The sequence below is a fragment of the Microcaecilia unicolor genome, chromosome 4, assembly GCF_901765095.1.
Source record: "Microcaecilia unicolor chromosome 4, aMicUni1.1, whole genome shotgun sequence".
In the NCBI taxonomy this organism is placed as follows: domain Eukaryota; kingdom Metazoa; phylum Chordata; class Amphibia; order Gymnophiona; family Siphonopidae; genus Microcaecilia; species Microcaecilia unicolor.
Genome location: NC_044034.1, coordinates 205,017,473 through 205,039,672, shown reverse-complemented (window position 1 = coordinate 205,039,672; position 22,200 = coordinate 205,017,473). Strand labels below are relative to the sequence as shown.

The 22,200-nt window shown below is 42.9% G+C and overlaps 1 protein-coding gene across 1 annotated transcript in view; it reads left to right on the top strand.

The window, feature by feature from the left end:
- The window catches only part of LOC115468956 (protein phosphatase 1 regulatory subunit 12A-like), a 489,777-nt gene that overhangs the window by 376,181 nt on the left and 91,396 nt on the right, over positions 1-22,200 (top strand). The gene's annotated exons all lie outside the window — the stretch shown is intronic.

Genomic DNA, 22,200 nt, shown 5'->3' with positions numbered 1-22,200 from the left:
ATGTTGTTCAGAGGTAGCTTTTACTGAGTTGGGCAAACCATTCCACAAACGTGCACTGATGTAGGGAAAGGTAGATGCGTGGCTGGTTTTATACTTGAGGCCATTGCACGAGGGGTAGTGGAGATGTAAATAGGATCGGGAATTTTTGCTCAAGTTCCTTGGTGGCAAGATGATAAGATTATCCATATAAGCTGGAGCTTCGCCGTGAAGGATTTTGTGCACCAGGGTACAAATTTTGAATGTTATACGTTCCTTGACAGGTAGCCAGTGCAGTTTTTCTCGTAGTGGCCTGGAGCTGACGTACTTCGATTTACCGTAGATCAATTTTGCAGCGGTATTTTGGGCAGTCTGTAATTTTTTAAGAAGCAGTGCCATGCACCCTGCATAGATACCATTGCAGTAATCAAGATGACTCAAAACAAGAGACCGCACTAAATTGCAAAACACTTCTCTAGGGAAGAAAGGTTTTATACGCTTCAGTTTCCAAAGAGAGAGGAATGCTTTTTTCACGGCTGCATTAGTGTGATCAACTAGAGTTAGATTTCTGTCAAGTATTACTCCTAGAATTTTCAGACGCAGAGATTGGCAGGTCAAGCCCAGTCCATTCAGACTTCCATTTCAAATTCCTCAGCCACAAAAAATGCTGACAATGGATGTATCACTCCTGGGGTGGGGGGCTCATGTATATGGGCTTCACACTCAAGGAGCCTGGTTCCCCCCAGGAAACAGATTTTCAGATCAACCTGCTGGAGCTCTGAGCAATCTGGAACACTTTAAAGGCTTTCAGAGATCAGCTGTCCAACCAAATTATCTTGGTTCAAACAGACGAGCAGGTAGCGGACGAGTCAGAGAAACTTACTGAATTCACAGTAAACCTGGAGGATGTAATGGGGCAGTTCAGCAAACTGATGAGTAGCAAATCTCCTGGACTGGATGGTATACATCCTAGAAAAATGAGCTTGCGGAGCTTCTGTTAGTGATATGCAATTTATCCTTAAAATCGGGCGTGGTACTGGAAGATTGGAGGGTGGCCAATGTAACGCCAATTTAAAAAAAAAAAAGGTTCCAGGTGAGATCCAGGAAATTATAGACCGGTGAGTCTGACGTCGATGCCGGGGAAAATGGTAGAGGCTATTATTAAAAACAAAATTCCAGAGCACATCCAAGGACATGGATTACTGAGACCAAGTCAGCACGGCTTTAGTGTAGGGAAATCTTGCCTGACCAATTTACTTCAATTCTTTGAAGGAGTAAACAAACATGTGGACAAAGGGGAGCCAGTTGATGTTGTGTATCTGGATTTTCAAAAGGAGTTTGATAAGGTACCTCATGAAAGGGTACAGAGGAAATTGGAGGGTCATGGGATAGGAGGAAGTGTCCTATTGTGGATTAAAAACTGGTTGAAGGCAGAAGCTTAGCTAGATGGGGCGCAGGGGGAGCGGTTGCTCCCCCAACTGGATTTCTAAAAATGAATGATGCCTATGCGTATGCGCTGTGCCTTCCTGCGTGGAGTCCGATGAAAAAACAGCTGATTCTGAGCCTGCCCTGCCGCTGACCGACGCTGTGACTGCCGTGCCTGCCCTGCTGCTGCCATACCGCCGTAACGGTCCGGTCCGCCGTGAGCGCCGTCGCCGGGAAGGGAAAGGCCAGGGAACATCACAGAGCTGCTGGGCCCTCAGCTGTCACTCACACAACGCTTGGCGTTAGCCGCTCTCGACGTCATTCCTCCTCAGCCCCAGGTCGTCCCCCCACTCGCGCACACACAGTGCAGGTCGGCACCAGAGAGTGCACAGCACTGCAGCATAGAGTGAGCCCAGCTGTCGACGACGCTGGGAGGACGCGGAGCCTCTGGCCTCACTCAGCTTCAGCTCAGCTGAGCTCTTCTTGTCTGACAATAAAGGTAAGGGGACCATCGCCATGCACTGTGCTGTGTGTGTGGTGGCGTGGGGAATCTGGACTGGGCCTCTGCCTCGGGATGGAAATGGTTCTTCCTCCGCGGCACTAGCTTGTTAAAGCTAAAAATATAATTCTCAGGGAGGAGGCATTGGACAGGAGGGAGTGGGGATTACACACACTAGAAGGCAATCGATGGACAGGAGGCTGTCTAGAATTTTGGAAGATAGAAATAGGAAAATAAAAAGTTTGGGATGTACTCTGTAGAAGTTGTTTTGCAGTGTGTGTATGGATGCTTATTCTGGTGTGTGCATGTGATATTTGAATAACTGGCTATACTTATAGCTATGATTTCTGAACAAGCGGCATCACTAAAGGACAGACTTTAAAATCCCAGTTGGTATATATGCTAATCTCAACTTTGTCAAATGTTTCAGACATGTCTATGTATTTGCTGCCATGATATAACTGAATTCTGTGGTGATGGCACAAGGAAAGCAAGTTTGGTTCAGTGAAGACTAACCTGTTCCTTAGTTGGGCTCTAATATTACCATAGTGAAAATGCGACCATACCATGCCTCTGTGGTTATGTTCCACTAATAAGTTAAATGATTAACTGACTTTCTTGAAAGGACTATTTAAACTTTGGATACATGATTAGGGATACAGTATACTTATTTATTCATTCAGTATCACAATTCCTCATGTACAGCAACAAAACAACCTTTTAAGGTTGACAGTGTTTGCAATGAGCTCCTTTTATTACTGACCAGACAGAGAGAAGAGTTTTCATTTTTGGCACAGCATATGTCATCACAGGAACAAAATATAAGAAAACCAATGGACTGCATTAGTGGCTTATATCCTGTTTAGTTATGTTTAAACAGAAGAAATCTGCATGAAACAAAATATTTATTTTTATTTTGACTTATAAAACCAGTTGTCCCTGAAACATGCCTCAAAACGGAATAATCCATTTGTGTATCTACAGTGTAAACTTCTACAAAATAGATGAAGTTAAGATGTGATTCCACATGCCCCAAAGAAAGGAGAGTTTAATTTAATTTTACTTCCATGTAAATTCAGTATATTCCATCTTTATAACACCAGCTCTGGAACTCTTTGCCAGAGGATGTGGTAACAGCAGTTAGCGTAAAGACTGACTAATGGAACATGGAAAAAAAAAAGACTGGGACCAGCCCAATTAGAAAATTAAATTCCCAGACAACAAAGGTAGAAAAGAAAAAAAATATTTTAATGTAATACTTTGTAAGGACTGAGATGTACCTGCTTTGTAAAATGTACATTTTTTTTTCTTCTATTTTTATTTTGCAAAGTACAGGAGAAAATTCATTCTGTTTTTCTTTTACCAGTATTGTCCTGAATCTGGATTTCTTGAGCAGAGTGGAGGAGGTCTCTATTTCAACTTTTGTATGTTTTATTTTTTTGTGTCTCCCTAATCTGTATTAGATAAGGTGAGGGTCTGTCCATGTTCTGCATGTGTGACTGAGATGAAGGATTCTACTAGCATGTAGTGTCTATGTAGGAATGTGTAACAGTGCAGCTTGTTCCAGTTTCCCAACAGTAGGTATATTGGTGCTCTGAGTCCAGTGTAATATATATAGCACTGTCTTTACATTGGTGGGTTAGAGCTGTTAAGGTGTGGTAAGCTTGGTATTCTAGGGCAGTGTTTCGTAAGTTGGACCTAGAGTACCCCCTTGCCAGTCAGGTTTTCAGGCAATCCACAATAAATATGCATGGAAATTGATTTGCATAAACTGCCTCCATTACATGCAGATTCATTGTGGATAGCCTGAAAACCTGAATGGCAAGGGGGTAATCCAGGACCACCTAGGGAAACACTGCTCTAGGGCCCAGTGTAATATTTGTAGCGCTGTGTTTTCATAGGTGGTTTAGGGCTATTATGGTGTTGTAAGTTTTCAATATAGGTTTTGGGTGTAATTTTGCAGAGTTTTGTTTTATTTCACAGTGTCTGGCCCTATTTGAAAGTAGGCTGTGGGGCAAGGGGTGCCTTTGGTGGCCCTTGTTCCATGAAACAAAAATGCTCAAGGCTAGTGGTCTCCACATCCTGTAGAGCCCATCTGATTTAAACAAAGTGTCCAGCACGGGAAGAAGTGCTGTTCCTGAGGTGATGGTCACAATTTTAATATTTTTACTTGTAGTTAAGAAGACAGGTTGCCTGGTCTGGACAGTCCAAGGATCTCTTCTGCGTCCTATCTCCTGATGTAACTTCCTGTTTCATTGTAGGTAGGACGCAATAGAGACAGCCTGTATTAATCATTACCCGCCACAGCCACTACACCTGAAAACAACACAGGCACTGCTGTCTAGCTGACACCAACCGGCGCCTATTGTATAAAAGTCTGCTCCCCCTGATGTCAAAACCTGGCTACGCCTCTGGTTGAAGGATAGGAAACAGAGAGTGGGGTTAAATGGGCAGTATTCACAATGGAGAAGGGTAGTTAATGGGGTTCCTCAGGGGTCAGTGCTAGGACCGCTGCTTTTTAATATATTTATAAATGATTTAGAGATGGGAGTAACCAGCGAGTTAATTAAATTTGCTGATGACACAAAGTTATTCAAAGTCGTTAACTCGCGAGATGATTGTGAAAAATTACAAGAGGACCTTACGAGACTGGGAGACTGGGCGGCTAAATGGCAGATGATGTTTAATGTGAACAAGTGCAATGTGATGTATGTGGGGAAAAAGAACCTGAATTATAGCTACGTCATGCAAGGTTCCACGTTAGGAGTTACGGACCAAGAAAGGGATCTGGGTGTCATTGTTGATAATACACTGAAACCTTCTGCTCAGTGTGCTGCTGCAGCTAGGAAAGCGAATAGAATGTTGGGTATTATTAGGAAAGGTATGGAGAACAGATGTGAGGATGTTATAATGCCATTGTATCACTCCATGGTGCGAGCGCACCTTGAGTATTGTGTTCAATTCTGGTCGCCGCATCTCAAGAAAAATATAGTAGAACTGGAAAAGGTGCAGCGAAGTGCAACTAAAATGATAGCGGGGTTGGGACGACTTCCCTATGAAGAAAGACTAGGAGGCTAGGGCTTTTCAGCTTGGAGAAGAGATGGCTGAGGGGAGACATGATAGAGGTATATAAAATAATGAGTGGAGTGGAACAGGTGGATGTGAAGCGTCTGTTCACGGTTTCCAAAAATACTAGGATTAGGGGGCATGCAATGAAACTACAGTGTAGTAAATTTAAAACAAATCAGAGAAAATGTTTCTTCACCCAATGCATAATTAAACTCTGGAATTCGTTGCTGGAGAACATAATGAAGGCGGTTAGCTTGGCAAAGTTTAAAAAGGGGTTGGACGGTTTCCTAAAGGACAAGTCCATAGACTGCTACTAAATGGACTTGGGAAAAATCCACAATTTCGGGAATAACTTGTATAAACTGTTTGGACATTTGGGTAGCTTGCCAGGTGCCCTTGACCTGGATTCGCCGCTGTCGTGGACAGGATGCTGGGCTCGATGGACCCTTGGTCTTTTCCCAGTATGGCATTACTTATGTACTTATGCACTTATTACACCAACAAGCAGGGGGCACCGGATCTCGCCCTCTGTGTCAGGAAGCCGTCCAGATGTGGCTCTGGGCACACCGTTACGGCATGATTCTTCAGGCCTGGCCTGGCCGACAGGCTGAGCAGGATAATGCAACCTCACGAGTGGTCTGTGAATACGGGTGTTGCCCGCAAGATCTTCCAAGTGTGGATCTTTATGCCACTCAGTTCAATGACAAGGTCCCTCAGTTCTGTTCCAGGCTTCAGGCCCACAAAAGACAAGCGTCAGATGCCTTTCTCCTTCATTGGGGAACAGGCCTTCTGTATGTGTACCTCTAGCGGGAAAGACTTTGTTGAAACGAAAGCAAGATCGTGGAACCATGATTCTGATCGCGCCCTACTGGCCGCGACAGATATGGTTCCCTCTTCTTCTGGAATTGTCCTCCGAAGCACTGTGGAGATTGGAGTGTTTCCCGACCCTCATCACACAGAACGAGGAGTCGCTTCTACATTCTAATCTCCAGTCTCTGGCTCTCACGACCTGGATGTTGAGAGCCAAGAATTCGCTTCCTTGGGTCTTTCAGAGGGTGTCTCCCGGGTCTTGCTGGCTTCCAGGCAAGATTCCACTAAGAGATGTTATTCTTTTAAATGGATGAGGTTTGCCACCTGATTTGATAGCAAGATAGCAAGGCCATAGATCCCCCTTCTTCTCCTTCATAGACCCTGCTTGAATACCTTCTACACTTATCAGAGTCTGGTCTTAAGACCAACTCCGTAAGGGTTCACCTTAGTGCAATTAGTGCTTATTACCAGCATGTAGAATGTATACGTATCTCTGCACAGCCTTTAGTTGTTCGCTTCATGAGAGGTTTGGTTTTGTCAAAGCCCCCTGTCATCTCCACCAGTGTCATGGGATCTCAACGTCGTTCTCACCCCGCTGATGAAAGTTCCTGTTGAGCCACTGAATTCCTGCCATTTAAAGTACTTGACCTGGAAGGTCGTTTTCATGGTGGCTGTTACTTCAGCTTGTAGGGTCAGTGAGTTTCAGGCCTTAGTAGTGGATGCACCTTATACTAAGTTTCATCACAATAGAGTAGTCCTCTGCACGCACCCTAAGTTCCTGCCGAAGGTGGTGTTGGAGTTCCATCTGAACAAGTCGATTGTTTTGCCAACTTTTTTTCTCCAGCCCTATGCCCACCCTGGCGAAAGTAGCTAGCACACTTTGGACTGCAAAAGATCACTGGCCTTTTACATGGAACAGATGAAGCCCTTCAGACAGTCCGCCCATTTTTTGTTTCTTTTGATCCCAACAGGAGTGGCGTCACGTTGGTAAATGCACCATTTCCAATTGGCTAGCAGATTGCATTTGCTTCGCTTATGCCCAAGCTGGGCTGACTATGGAGGGTCATATCACGGCTGAGCAGGATTCCCGATGCGATAGTCAGTTTGGGCAGTGTTGCAGAATCTGTTTGGGGTTTAGAATCCAACTCTACCCACCAAGGACTGTTTTGTTCTGTTCTGTTCCAGGCTGCACTCCCAGCTAGTTTGTATATAGTTTCAGGTTAATCTACCTTACGTCCTCACTGTTGAGAAGTCCTATTGACCAGTGTTTGTTGTTTTGGGTGAGCCTGGATGCTACGGATACCCCACTTATGAGAATGACTCAGTCTGTTTGTCCTCGGAGAAAGTGAGGATACTTACCTGTAGCAGGTATTCTCTGAGGATAGCAGGCTAATCATTTTCACAATCTTGTCCACCTCCCCTTGGAGTTGTCTCTTTTTTCTTTTTTCTTATTCTTTTGGATTGAATTGAGGGCAGGCGGGAAGGCAATCTGCGCATGCGTGGTGCAGTGCTGTGCGCGCTCCAGAAGGCTGTATCAAAGTTTTTTGTTTTTGCTATTGGTTATGCCAATTCCCGGGACCGATACGGATTGATCAGACTGCTGTCCTTGGAGAAAACCTACTACAGGTAAGTATCTTCACTTTGTATTAACAAGATGGCTAACCCAGACTGTGGGAAGCTATCAAATATATATGGCAACTCGCCAAGCCAACCACTAGTAACAGTTCCAAAAATATAGATAAAAACATCACCCCCAAATGAACATGATGAAGACAACCATAACTTGCAGAACATGAAAAATACTTATTACTGGCTTGAAAGCTCATAACTAAAATGAGCATAATAAACATTTCCTATTCAGAAAAAAATACATATGGGGTATCAAACTTTCAAAATATCCCCGAAAGAGCATGAAACGTGCAGTTTGCTAACAAGATGGCTAACCCAGACTGTGGGTAGCTATCAAAAATCTCACAATTTAAGCAAACGAGACCTCAAAACTCAAAAGAGCAATGGTCTGACCAAACGTGTAAGTCTATCCCCAGAGGAGTTCCCTGATATTATCATTGGCCCTACTAAATTATCTATCTCCAGGCAAAAAGTTGCTAACTAAAAAATGGGAGAAAAATAGCCAAAACCCACACAGTCTGTTTTAGTCATCAAAAAACACACATATCCACATCAAATCCCCAAAGTTTTAACACACACCGTTCATGACATATCAAAATGAAGTCCCACAAGTTCTTAGCTTAACTGAAGAGGTATCCATTAAATGTTGCAAAGACTCATCTCTACTTAACAATGTTCGAATATCAGGGTGAAAAAGTGATCATGAAGCTTTTTGTCTGTAGTCTGGGAGTTTACCTAGACACTAATTTGACAATGCAAAAACATATTGACCATGTGATTTCTGCCTCTTTTTTTTCAACTTTGCGTATTGAGCAAGTTGAAAGATATGGTCACACCATATGACTTTTGGACGATAGGTACAGTACCTGGTACTGACAAAAATTGATTACCGTAATTCTCTATTTCTGGGAATACCATCATCCCGAATCCAAGCAGTGCAGGTCATCCAAAACACAACTGCGTGATTGATTACTGAGATCCGAGACATCTTATCAGCTCTGTTTACCTTCCATGAAGTCATATAACTACGTAGAGACAAAACTACAGGCCTTCTCTGTCACTGCCCCATACTTAACCTGGATACCTGAGATCTTGTGAAGATATTCAACAATTCAAGTGGTTGCTAAAAATGCATCTGTTTGTAAAAGTTTTTTTGGCTGCTTGAGGACTTATCTGTTTTAACTTTTTTTTTTAATTCTTTGTGATTACAGCCATTTTGTTGTTGATGTTTCTTCATCATATGCTTAGCGATTGTTACATGTCTAGGACCATGTATGTGACTCCTGTTACCCACCTTGGATAAAGGCAGGATATAAATATAGTAAACTAGTAAAAAAGGCCTGTTTCTGTTTTAACGGAAATGGGCGCTAGCAAGGTTTTCCTCGGAGTGTGTATGTTTGAGAGAGTGTGTGTGAGAGAGAGTGAATGTGCGAGTGTGTGACAGAGAGAGAGTGAGACTGGGTGCGAGTGTGTGTGTGAGAATGAGAGTATGTGCCAGGGTCCCCCCTCCCTCCCAGTTCCAGGGTGGCCGCCCCCCCAGTTCCAGGGTGGCCGCCCCCCCAGTCTGTCTCCCAGTTGCAGGGTCCCACCCCTCCATCCCAGTTGCAGGGGGGGTCCCCCTCCCTCCCTTTTTCCCAATCGCAGGGTACCCTTCCTCCCCTCCCTGCATCTGTCCCCCCTCCCTCCCTCCCTCCCTCAATTTAAAAATGACAGTGTGAAACAGCAGCTCATAGTTTTGCTTGTTTTTTTGTGTATACGAATGACGTCTACGTAGGGGAGTGGAAATAGAGATTAACCAATGTGCTTCCTTGCTTACCTCCCCTCCCTCCCCTTTTCCCAGTTGCAGGGTCCCCTCCTCCCCTCCCCCCATCCGTCCCCCCCCCCCCCCTCCCTCCCTCCCTCAATGTAAAAACAACAGTGTGAAGCAGCAGCTCCTAGTTTTGGTTGTTTTTTTAGTGTATAGGAATGATGGCTGCATAGGGGAGTGGAAACAGAGATCAACCTATGTGCTTCCTTGCTTACCTCGCCGTCTCGCCGCCCTCCCTCTTCGTCGTCTCCGACGGTCGGACCCACTGCTCTTTCCCTCCCCCCTGTATTCTGATTCGCCTGTCGCCATCCATTTGGTTGACGTGTTGCCGCCCTCCCTCTTCGTCCTCTCCGTCTCCGACAGCCGAATCTTGGGGAGGGAGGACGGCAGCGTTTTTTTGAGGGCGGAGTCAAGAGTCAAGTGTTGAACTGGGTGGGAGGGGCATGAGGGCGGTTAGGTTACGCGGAAGGGGGGGCGGAGTGTGGGAGGGGCTTGAGGGGGGATGTCACAGAGTGTGGGAGGGGCGTGAGGTGGGACGTCACTGACGGTGCCTCGCAGACCACAGATCCACGGTCCCAGGCACAGAACGTTGGAGGTGAGAATTATAGGATAAATAAATCCTTTCCCAATACCAGATCCTCAAATTGCCACTGTTCCAGTACTTAAAGGACTCTCTTCAAGTGCTGCAGAACATGAATAAATTCCAGCTGTCGAAAACCCCATACCAATACCAGTGTATTGTGTACACCAAACCAATGGACATAAATACTTTGTTGCAGTATAATAGTATGCATACTTTTCATTTAAAGAACAGTCTACCCTTCTCCCAGTTTCTTAGGTATCGTTGCACAATTTACAGATTCAGTTCAAGAATTAAGAAATTTGAACGACGGGGATACCCCAAATCTGTAGTTAAGAAAGCATTTATCTTTAAATCCTTTTTCTTGACAAATATTCAAAGAACAAATACATTCATGAATTAGCAACAACATGTCAGCGCTATACAATGAACAACTATGACTTTTTCTTTATTTGTCATCTGTTAAAGTTATTACCTCCCAAAATAACCCAACTCTGCCCCCCTCCCCCCATCCCTCACTAGTATAGAGGCATATCATAGCACTGCAAGGTTATCGAAGAGTAGTTAGCAATTAATAAGTCTACTGCTGGCTGTAACGTGTCCCAAAAGCGACTCCATACTGCTTGTAGATGTCTGCCTGCTGTTGTCTCGAGATCACGCACTCCCCGCCGCTCCAGTTTCAGCAATTATATCATTTGCACCCTCCACTGAGAGAAAATTGGGCTGGCAGGCTCTCTCCAGTTCAATAACAGAACTCTTTTCCCCTGCAACATAGATCTTTGTAGGAAGCCCTACAGGCCCGACACCTGAGGGCCCCCATAGTTGAACTCCTCAAAGAGAAGCAAGGGCTGCAAAGGCACTGTTCGGTCCCAATATGTCCAAATGGCGTCCAAGAGAGAAGCTTATCGCCTGTGGGCATGACCAAAACATATGGCCCAGTGTGGCTGGGTCTCTCCCGCACTTAGGACACGCCCCAGAATCCCCACATTTTGCCCTAAACGCTCGGTAGGGTGCCACGTATAATCTTAATGCAAATTTGTATTGCAGCTCCCAGTCACGTGAAAATAAAGTACTTTTCAGTATGCTCTGCAGGAAGCCAGTAAACAAACTCTCCGGGACTTCTACCGCTAGATCTTTCGTCCATTTCTTTGCAGAACCTATATAGTCCAAATCCTCTGTCGTGTCCAGCAGATTACAGTGGAAAACTCTTAACGGCACCACATTCAGAGATCCTAGAGTTAGGGTTCACCCAGCCTAGCGTGGAAGCGTAATGACTCACTTGGTAATAAGCAAAAGAGTCCAAGGCTGATAGGTTGAATTCCTGCTGTAGTTCTGCAAATGATGTTAAGAAAGCATTTAAACGGGCACTATTCAATAACAGAGATCTTTTATTGTAACCTCAGTCAAATTTAGAAGCGGAAAAGAGGATGGCATGTGTTTTGAAGTATACAACTTTGTCCTCTAAAATTTCTTTTCACATTAAGCGCCATTTGAGGATTATTCAGGCTCATCCTTACTTTACAGATATCGACTGTATGATTGCGTATGCCCGTAATGGAAATTTCCTTGACAGATTATGTAAATCTGGCAAATGGTTGAATAGACCAGTTAAACAGGGGGGCCATCAAATATGTGGTGGGTGCTCTATCTGCTCGATTATTGAAGAATGTACCTTATTTTATGACAAGAATAACAACAAATGGTACAGCTTAGGATTTAGACAATTTGTGAATGTGTGGGAGTAATCTGTTGTTTGTTGTCCTTGTGATTTATTATGGGGCCCTTTTACTAAGCCACAGCAAAAAATGACCTGTGGAAGTGCAAGCATGTCTTTCGGGCGCACGCCGGGCCAGTTTTTACCACATCCTGGAAGAAAGGCCTTTTTTTTAAGGGGCTGGAAAATAAACGTGCGGCAAAATAAAAACCAGCGTGTGTCCAATTTTTGGCCTGAGATCTTACCACCACCCATTGACTTAGCGGTAAGGTCTCATGCGCTACCTAGGCAGTAGGCATGCAGCACACACCCACTGCTGTTTACCGCTGGGTAAGCGCCACACGGTAGAAAAATATTTTCTACCGGATGTTTTCGGCACCAAATTCAGAATTACTTCCCAAGGCATGTGGTAGCGGGGTGGTAATGCCAATTTGGCGCACACTGGACACGCGTCGGCCCTTACACGCCTTTGTAAAAGGGCCCCAATCCAGCTTATTTTTGAAAGAGATCGCCGACCATCTTCCGACACAAATCGGGAGATGGCCGGCCATCTCCTGAAGCCGGCCAAATCGGTATAATCGAAAGCCGATTTTGGCTGGCGCCAACTGCTTTCCGTCGCGGAGCCGGCCAAACTTCAGGGGGCCGTTTCGGCAGGGTACAGAAGGCGTGACGGGGGCGTGGTTACGAGATGGCCGGCTTTGCCCGATAATGGAAAAAAGATGGCTGGCTCTGACGAGCATTTCGCTTGCTTCACTTGGTCCATTTATTTTTACGACCAACCCTCAAAAAAGTGGACCAATTGACCAGATGACCATCGGAGGGAATCGGGGATCACCTCCCCTTACTCCCCCAGTGGTCACCAACCCCCTCCCACCCAAAAAAACAAAACAAAACAACTTTTTTGCCAGCCTCTACTCCAGCCTGAAATATCATACCCAGTCCCTGACAGCAGTATGCAGGTACCTGGAGCAGTTTTTTGTGGGTGAAGTGCACTTCAGGCAGGTGGACCCAGGCTCATCCTCCCCCCTACCTGTTACACTTGTGGTGGTAAATGGGAGCCCTCCACACCCCCTCAAAACCCACTGTACCCACATCTAGGTACCCCCCCTTCACCCCTTAGAGCTATGGTAGTGGTCTAGAGTTGTGGGGAGTGGGTTTTGGGGGGGATTTGGGCAGCTCAGCACCCAAGGTAAGGGAGCTATGCACCTGGGACCAATTTTTGAAGTCCACTGCAGTGCCCTCTAGGGTGTCCTGGCATATCAGGGGGACCAGTGCACTACAAATGCTGGCTCCTCCCACAACCAAATACCTTGCATTTTGCCAGGTTTGAGATTGCCGGGCCCGGTTTCCAGTATGGCCAAAAACTGAAGCCGGCCATCTCTAAACCCAGCGATCTCAACATTTGACCTAAATGTTGAGATTTTGCCAGCCCGAATCATATTATCGAAAGAAAAGATGGCCGGCCATCTTTTTCGAAAATACGGTTGGCTCCGCTCCTTTGCGGAGCCGGCCCCGAAGATGGCTGGCGCCGTTCGATTATGCCCCTCTATGTGTGGGAAAACTTCCCGTGTCTTTAATTCAAGAATCATTGAGCACCGCTACTGTGTTTCTACAGAAAGATTGGATGCTCCCCTTGTTCAACATTGCATTAAATCTAAACACGAATTTACTGATTTGCATTGTTGGGTGATTAAATAGATGACTAAGGGTGAGAGTGGAGGGGATTTTTAAAAAATGCTTAGTGAGACCAAAGCTGGATCTTTTCTGTTAATACTGTTGAACCTATGGGTTTGAATATTGCTGTGGAGTGGCAAGCTTTCTATTGAACATTACTACCTTAATAATTGGCTTGTCTGTGATGGGCTGTTTCTGTGAGTGTTTGGTGTAAAAGCAGGTGGCCATTTTGGACAATCTTTTCAGCTCTGATTCCATCTCCTGAAGTAGTGGGTTCCTGAAACAAGTAGCATCTTGTTAGCAAACTGCATGTTTCATGCTCTTTTGGGGATATTTTGAAAGTTTGCTACCCCATATGTATTTTTTTGAATAGGAAATGTTTATTATGCTCATTTTAGTTATGAGCTTTAAAGCCAGTAATAAGTATTTTTCATGTTCTGCAAGTTATGGTTGTCTTCATCATGTTCATTTGGGGTGATGCTTTTATCTATATTTTTGGAACTGTTACTAGCGGTTGGCTTGGCGAGTTGCCATATATGTTTCTCATGTCCTTTATCTTCGATTGTGTGTACAATGGTGAGCCAGACACAATCAGCTAGTGCATCTCCCTTAGTTTGACCAACTCAATTCCTGATAGGATGTGAGTGCTTTTGGGGAAATGTAGGATTGTGTGTTTGTGTGCTTGGATAATAAAGATGACATGTTAAGTATGTTTGGTACTTCATAATTGAATGCATATAGAGAAGTCTGTTAAAGATAATGTTCTTCCCCTTTGACTATTATCTCTTATCAGGAAACTATAGTTGCTGTGGTTAGTTGTCAGTGTTTATGGTGCAATAACTGTAGCTGCTTGTCGGCAGAATGACTGTTATGAGCATGCTGTTCTCTAGGAATTCTGATATTGTCTATTAATGACTCAGCAAATATGAACCTGTCTGTAAGTAGCTAATAATACGAGTAGCCTCAAACATTTACATTGTAATGTCTGCAAGATCATGGGAAGGGTGTGTGTGTACATAAGTACATAAGTATTGCCATACTGGTAAAGACCAAAGGTCCATCAACCCAGCATACTGTTTCCAACAGTGGCCAATCCAGGTCACAGATACCTGGCAAGATCCCAAAAAACTACAAAATATTTTATACTGCTTATCCCAGAAATAGTGGATTTTCCCCAAGTCCATTTAATAATGGTCTATGGACTTTTCCTTTAGGAAGCCATCCAAACCTTTTTTAAACACCGCTAAGCTAACTGCCGTTACCACATTCTCTGTCAACGAATTCCAGAGTTTAATTACACGTTGAGTGAAGAAAAATTTTCTCCGATTTGTTTTAAATTTACTACATTGTAGCTTCATCACATGCCCTCTAGTCCTAGTATTTTTAGAAAGTGTTAACAGATGCTTTACATCTATCTACCTGTTCAACTCCACTCATTATTTTATAGACCTCTATTATATCTCCCCTCAGCTGCCTTTTCTCCAAGCTGAAGAGCCCTAGCCACTTTAGCCTTTCCTGATAGGGAAGTCGTCCCATCCCCTTTATCATTTTTGTCACCCTTCTCTGTACCTTTTCTAATTCCACTATATCTTTTTTGAGATGTGGCAACCAGAATTGAACACAATATTCAAGGTGCGGCCACACCAAGGAGTGATACAAAGGCATTATACCGTCCTCATTTTTGTTTTCCATTCCTTTCCTAATAATACCTAACATTCTATTTGCTTTCTTAGCCGCAGCAGCACACTGAGAAGGTTTCAACGTATCATCAACTACGACACCTAGATCCCTTTCTTAGTCTGTGACTCCTAATGTGGAACTTTGCATGACGTAGTATTTGTCAGCATGAACGAGTTATGTTCTGTCTGTAGGAATGTGCTTTGTTGAAGAGAACAGATCTGTTAATGTGGTATAAATGTTGTGGAGACCTCTCTTTTTTTTTTTTTTTTTCTTTTATTTTGTTATAGAGAGAATCTTTAAATATGAACTTGCGTTTTCCTCTCGGTACAGCTGTTGAGCTAATGAGCTCTCTGGACTGGTTATTGTTTCTTTTATTTTGCTATGTGCTGCTGTTCCAGGTAGGGTGAAAAGATATATATTATTGCTTTCTCTGTCTTAATGCAATGCATATTCTAATGGCCGTTTCTTTATTTGGCATATTATAGTTGGCCCTCTCTTATGTTGCTTTATTTAAGTTGTCTTGTATATTCATAATTATGGTGTATACCAATAGCTGAAAAACAGTTTCTTTGAATATCAAAGGCCTTTCCAACCCTACTGAAAAGATCTTTGTTGACCTTGGATGCACCGAAACAGATGTTATTCTTCTGCAGGAAACCCATTTAAGGGTTATTTAATAACATGAGAGAGAAAAAGTATGCTGTCTTAGTTTTTCTGCTATTAATGGGACAAAATGGGGTAGCTATTCTGGCCAAAAATCAATATCCTCTCAAATTACTACAGAAAGATTTGATACAGTGGGAAGATGGGTTATACTGGTTTTGCAGTTGCATGTATGTTTAATAACTCTTGTTGCTGTCTATGCCCCCACCAAAGATTTCCCAGAATTTTTAAAAGAACTTGCCACAGCGATTCTTTTGATTGCTAGCATTCATATTATCATTGCTGGAGATTTCAACATCCCCTTTGGATCCTGTGTTGGATTGGCAGTTGTCCCTCACCCCCTTGAGATCACAGCACTTTTGTAGTCAGTTGCATATATAAGAAATTGCTTTAGCTACTTCACAGAGGCTATGACACCCTACTACAAAATAATTTTTTCTTTTTTATTCAGCCTTCATTCAAGACTAGATTATTTTTTGGTTTCAAATAATATACTTTTCCTCGTTTTTGTTATTCAAATTACTGTTATCACAGTATTGATCAAGCAGTGATTATCACTACTCTCTTCTAGTTAAAAGTTAAATGCAGGGCTTTAACTTCTAGGGCTTCTGAGGACTATTTTCAGTGCAATAGTTTTCAAGATACCCCACCCAGTCTGATGGGATGTGCTTAAAGCAACCCTTAGGGGCAGAGTTATTGGGTACATTGCTAAAATTGACAGGGATAGAAAGGCTGAATTGAATCTGTTAGAAGATAAAATTTGAAAAAAAAAAGAAAGAAAACTAGAAAACTCTAATTAAACATTATAATTATCCACTCCTCCGGTTACAAATTTTGAAATGTTGTTATAATTTATTACTGAATTAGAAAGCTGGTATATTAGCATTTAATCAACAGACTAAATATTGTAATGGGAATAATAAAGTAGCCATCTCATGGTGTATTACCTCAAAAAAAGAAGAAATAGAATACAAATGTGAACTTTTCTATGGACACTAATAATGAAAGAGAAATTTGTGGTTAATTTTTCAGTACTATTCAGGCCTCCATCTGAATATCATGGATCTCCAGATATGCTACAAACCTTTTATCTCATGGAGAAAGGGATGCTCTTGGAGGCTGTGTAACTGTGGAGGAGGTGGCAGAAGCCATTAATCTTTCACCAAACAGAAAAGCACTTGGTCCTGATGGCAGTCTTGAGTTTTGCAAAGTATTTTCTGAACTGCTTTTCCCTCAGTAGATTCAAGATTTTAATGAATATCTCAGCACAGGCTGTTTGGGAATCACTTCTCTGGAAACCAAAATAATTGTTATACAGGTCCAGGCAGAGACCCCTGTTCAGTCAAGAATTACCAGCCTATATTTCTTTACATTTTGGCACCTGACATCCTCTATCTCCTCTTTTATTTAATATTACCAATATAGTGACAAAGATATTAAAAGGCCTACACACATATGTAGGACAATTCTATAACTTGGCGCCCACACATGCATGTCAGAGGTGTATTGACACACTAAGCGCCAGATTCTGTATATTGCGCTGAGATTTCTAATTGGAAATCAAAGCATATTCTATAACAATTTGCATAACTTAATTAGTTAACAAGCTAATCAGCGCTGATAATTGCATGTTAATAAGCAATTATCAGCAGTATTTGGCTTTAAATAGAATTTACATGCCCTTCCTGCTAAGTTCTGCAAAGCAGTGCGCATAAATTCTAATGCATACTACCAAAAAGGGAGCACGGCTATGGGCATGGAATGGGCAGGTTGTGAGCATTCAGAAAAACTACGAGCAGTGTTATAGAATACACCTGCTCTGCTAGGTGCCGGTATTTATACCAAATTTTACTTGGCGTAAATGGCCAAGCCTAGAGTTAGGCGCTATCATTGCCGCTTGTCATAGTCTATATACCGTGTGGAAATTTAGGCTTATTCTACAAAGTACACTAAATTAAGGCATACTTTATATAATTAGCTTAGGCGAATTTCATTTTGGTGCTGAATTTTACACGTCATATATAGAATCTAAGGCTTCATCGTGTGGCCTTCTCGGCTTTGCTGCTGGACTGGAGTGGTCGTCTTCGGCGATGCTGGCTGCTGGTCTTCTCTTCTGCGGCTGCTTCGTGCCTGGAGAGTGCTGCGTGTTGAAGGGGCCCTGTTTCCTCCTGGATCGCCGATTCCAGCCACTGGCTACTGCTCACATTCCTGTCTGTTCGCAGGCTCTGATTACCTGCCTTCAGTGTCTCAGCGAGTCAAGATCTAATTTTGGACTTTTTACTTTCTTTTCTTTTTGTTTTCTTTTCCTTGCCTACCTATTTGATTAAATATTGTAGTTATGTTCCCTTCCCTTCTTCCTCCCACTGTCATTGTAAATGTTTCATTAGTTCATTGTAAGCTGCTTAGGGGCTGCTTTATGTGATAATAGGTGGGGTATAAATGATAAATCTAGTCCTAAGCGCTATTCTATAAGGCGTTGCCCAAGTACTGTAGCACATAACTTCAAGAAGGGCATATATGTAGGTGGAGCATAGGCAGGCAGTGAGCATGTCTTCAAGTTACATGCGTAACTTAAAGAATACTGTGTTATGTGCTCTGCATAGTACATTTAGGGCTAGATTGTATATATGGCATCATAAAATCGGTGCTGAAAAAATATATGCCTAGGCTTATTCTATAAACTTGCCCTGTTTAGACGTGGTTCATAGAATACGTCTAGTGCCCGTCCATGCAACTAAATCTAATCACCGTAATTTATGCCAAGTAAAACTTGGTGTAAATGACGACGACAAAGGGGCAGAGTGGGTGTATTATACAACAGCATGCATAATTTTGTAGTAACGCCCATTGTCATGCCCCTTTGTTGCAGCACATAGAATTTATGTGCATCACTTTATAGAACATGCTTAAAGAGTTGTGCGTGTAAATTCTAATTAGAGCCCATTAGTGTCAATAATTACCTGTTAATTGACAATTAGCATTGATTGACTTGTTAAAATAATTAAATTGCACGCGCAATACAGAATGCAACGTGAATTACACGCACAACATTAAGTCACATTGTATAGAATCTGGGGGTTAACGTCTGCCATCGACTTGGCATAAATAGTCACACCTAAATGTAAACATATCAATTTAGGTTTACGCTAGTATTCTGTTACTTCATCTTGTTGAACAGATGATGTCATAGATTTTGTACTCAGCACATGGAATCTGTGTGCCTAAATGGAAGCGTCAGTAAAGAATTCCCCCTCCCCCCCCCCAAATTTACTGTAAATTTTCCATATATTCTCATGACAACATGGCATTCCATATTACAATCTTTGTTTGCTAGCCCTCATTGCAGGTTTTTCAATGATACTGGGCTATAAAATCAGTTAGAGAAATGGCAATCAAATATACTACAAAAGGAACAATAACTTCTTTTCCCTTTCGATGGTTGCAGAGTTTATTAAATATCTTGAAGCCTGGTTCTGTTCTACCTTGGAGGAGACTCTGGCTAAGAACAGCGATGAGCTCTTAAATGTAGCAAAAGATTACACCACAAAGTGGTCTCCCCCTTTTCTGTCTTGGTGCAATAGGCTGGATGTGACTAAAATAGTGCTTCTGCTGAATATTATTTTTTGGAAGAATGGTGCACTTTGGGGAAATAAACTTCTGGTTTTCTGGAAAATTCAAAAAGGTGAAAGGATATGGACAGTAGCTCAGCTGATCCCAAGAAATCGATAGTAATCATTTTTTTGAATTGCAATCAGAGTTTGATCTACCACCCAAATGTTCTTTTCCATCTGATTTCCTGCCTTTGAGCTAATTATTATTATTTATTACATTTGTACCCCGCGCTTTCCCACACAATGCAGGTTCAATGTGGCTTACATAGTAATTCGAAATACAAAGTCTTATAATAGAAATTTCAAAACAGTAATGAAACATTATAAAGTTGAGCTTGATAATGTATGTTTAGGATAAGAGAGGGTAGACAGGATAGGATAGTATAAGTTGGGAGAAAAGGAGTAAGGAGGGATATAATAAAGGAGAGATGGAGATGAGAAGGATGGGATGAACTCTTCAGGGCATGTGGCCTCCTTGTTTCTATCATTTTTTCCAAACTACTAAAAATTTTAGTTGCCTCTGTGTAGAAAAAATGTGGGAATATGAAGTTGGCGAAGTACTTATTCCTCAGTAGTGAGAAGTTCTTTAATCAGAATGTCTCTGTTGGTTTCAATAACTCAATCTGTTTTTCTTATGGCTCACTGGGCACTCTGGATACCAGTAAAAGCCACAGATGCAAACACTTCAGTTGGTATTGTAAATAGGATACAGAGATGTTTTCATATATGCTTTTTTTTCTGTGTCAACCTTACCCTCTTTTGGATGGAGGCTTGGCAATGCATCAATACGATTTTGCACTTAACTGTACCCCTTGACAACCAGGGAAACCTGATTCAAATGTTGCTGATGTTCCTTGTGATCTCAAACATATTTTGAGTCCTCCTGGGACAGGAAAAAAATTAGGGTGAGCTAAATTCAAATAAATAAATGGCAAAAGGTAAACGCCAGGAAAGATTGTTAGATATACTACTATCTTTTGTGTTAAAGTTAATAATAAATAAGTGAAAGGATAATTCAATATTAAATGTTCATATCGGATGGAACTGTTTGTCAGACTCTTCCCTATGAAAGAGTTGCAGTGGAACATAGAGGGTCATTTCAGTCATCAGATGTAGAGGCAGATGCAGCAACCAAACGTAAAAAAAATCTAAATCGTTAAAGTCCCTAACGATTTTAAAATAACGAAGAATGCACCAAAAAAAAAGTCACACATGCTGAGATCGGTATTGAAACGTACAATGTATCAAAGAATCACAATACACATCGTTAATCGGCCCCCAAATCATGCGCAGAGCAGCCAAGCGTTATGTTAGCTGCTCTGCGCATGCCACAAACAGTCAAAACACAGTCAAAACACAAGCACATGGCTCCCAAATCAAAACAAAAATAAAAAAAAAGGGTTGGGAGGGGGCAAAGGCGCTCGTCAGGAGCGTCCTGTATGGCGTCCTTGCCCCCCCCCCCCCCACCCGTGGTCGCCGTTCTCCCTGCCCCACTTCCCCCTGCATTCTAAATTAAAAAGCAAGAAGAAAAGCAAATGTACTTTTAGCAGCCCCGGCCCCCTCCCTTCCTCACTACTCTGTCTCCCTACGTAGGTTACTGACGTCAGACAGGGGTGGGCGCAGGAGGAGAGAGACGCGCGACCGAAGCTGTGCGAAGACAGGCATCAGCTTTCTTCTTGCCCGTGCAGCGCCTTCGGACAGAGGAGAGAGGCGCTGCACGGTCCCGGTAAGAGGGAGGGAGGCCTGATGGAGGAGGGGAATGGCGGCGACGACCCCAAGAGGGGGCGGGGCACAGGGCGGAGGATGTCGGGAGACGGAACTGAGGGGAGACAGAGTAGTGAGGAAGGGAGGGGGGCCGGGGCTGCTAAAGGTACGTTTGCTTTTCTTCTTGCTTTTTAATTTAGAATGCAGGGGGAAATGGGGCAGGGGGGAACGGCGACCACGAGTGGTAGGGGGGCAAGGACGGCCATACAGGACGCTCCTGACGAGCGCCTTTGCCCCCTCCCGACCCTTTTTTTTAATTTTTGTTTTGATTTGGGAGCCATGTGCTTGTGTTTTGTTTGCAGTCTGAGGACGGGGATGCATGCCTAGAAAAAAAATATTTTTGAACTCCTTGGGGCTTGTAGAGGCTTCTGTTTATGGATTGTGCCTTTCAGTTTCCTTTTGACCAATCACAGTGCTATTAGCTCTGCTAATGCGCTGGGATTGGCTCACAGTTTGATTGTTTTTTCACTTTACTATTTTTCCTGGCACAGAGCTGTCCTAACGAGAGGTCCAGACCTCTCGTTAGATTTCCTGCCTTTTTCCTGCGTAAAGGCAATTGGAAAAGGTTAGTGCATCTCGTTTCAATGGGGTTTTCACACTAATTGCTCATCTCCATTCCGTTTTCGTTAGCTGCTGGCTTCCTCGGTAAAAGCCCTTTGATGCATGCAACGGATCAAATTTTCCTTGTTGGAGGGTCATTAAAGGCTCATTAAGCTTTAGTGCATCTGCCTCGTAGTCTTTAGTTATGGATGACCCCCCCCCCCCCCCCACCAAACTCAATGGGAAGAATGTTAACAATACTTGTCATGTGTTGGCCATTAATATGGTATTTTGTTTTCTTATTTAAAAATGCTAATAAAATGTTTGAACTAAAACCCCCCTGAAATATATAGAAAAAGATCTCAAAATAGAAATTCAAGACTGAGTAGCACAACATTGTAGAAAAATAGAAGCACATTTCTGCATATATCATGCACAATGGAAATATAAAAAAAATGAATATTCTCAAAGTTGACCTATGCAAGTTTCTAAAAACTAAAATAAAATGTTAAGTCTTCTCCCAAGTTTTTTTTAAAGGGTCCCTTTCCATTTTCCATTTTTTCTCTCTACTCTTTTCCACTCTCTGTTTTACCTTCTACCCAATCTACTAGCTCCCTTTTAACACTTCCCAACCACATTCCCACCCTCTTCCCCTTCAGACCACTCCTCCAAAGCACCCTTGTCCTTTTTTAACTGTTTCTCACCATCTCTCTTGTCCTCATCTGTATTGCTTCTCAATCCTTCCTCACCCTTCTTTTA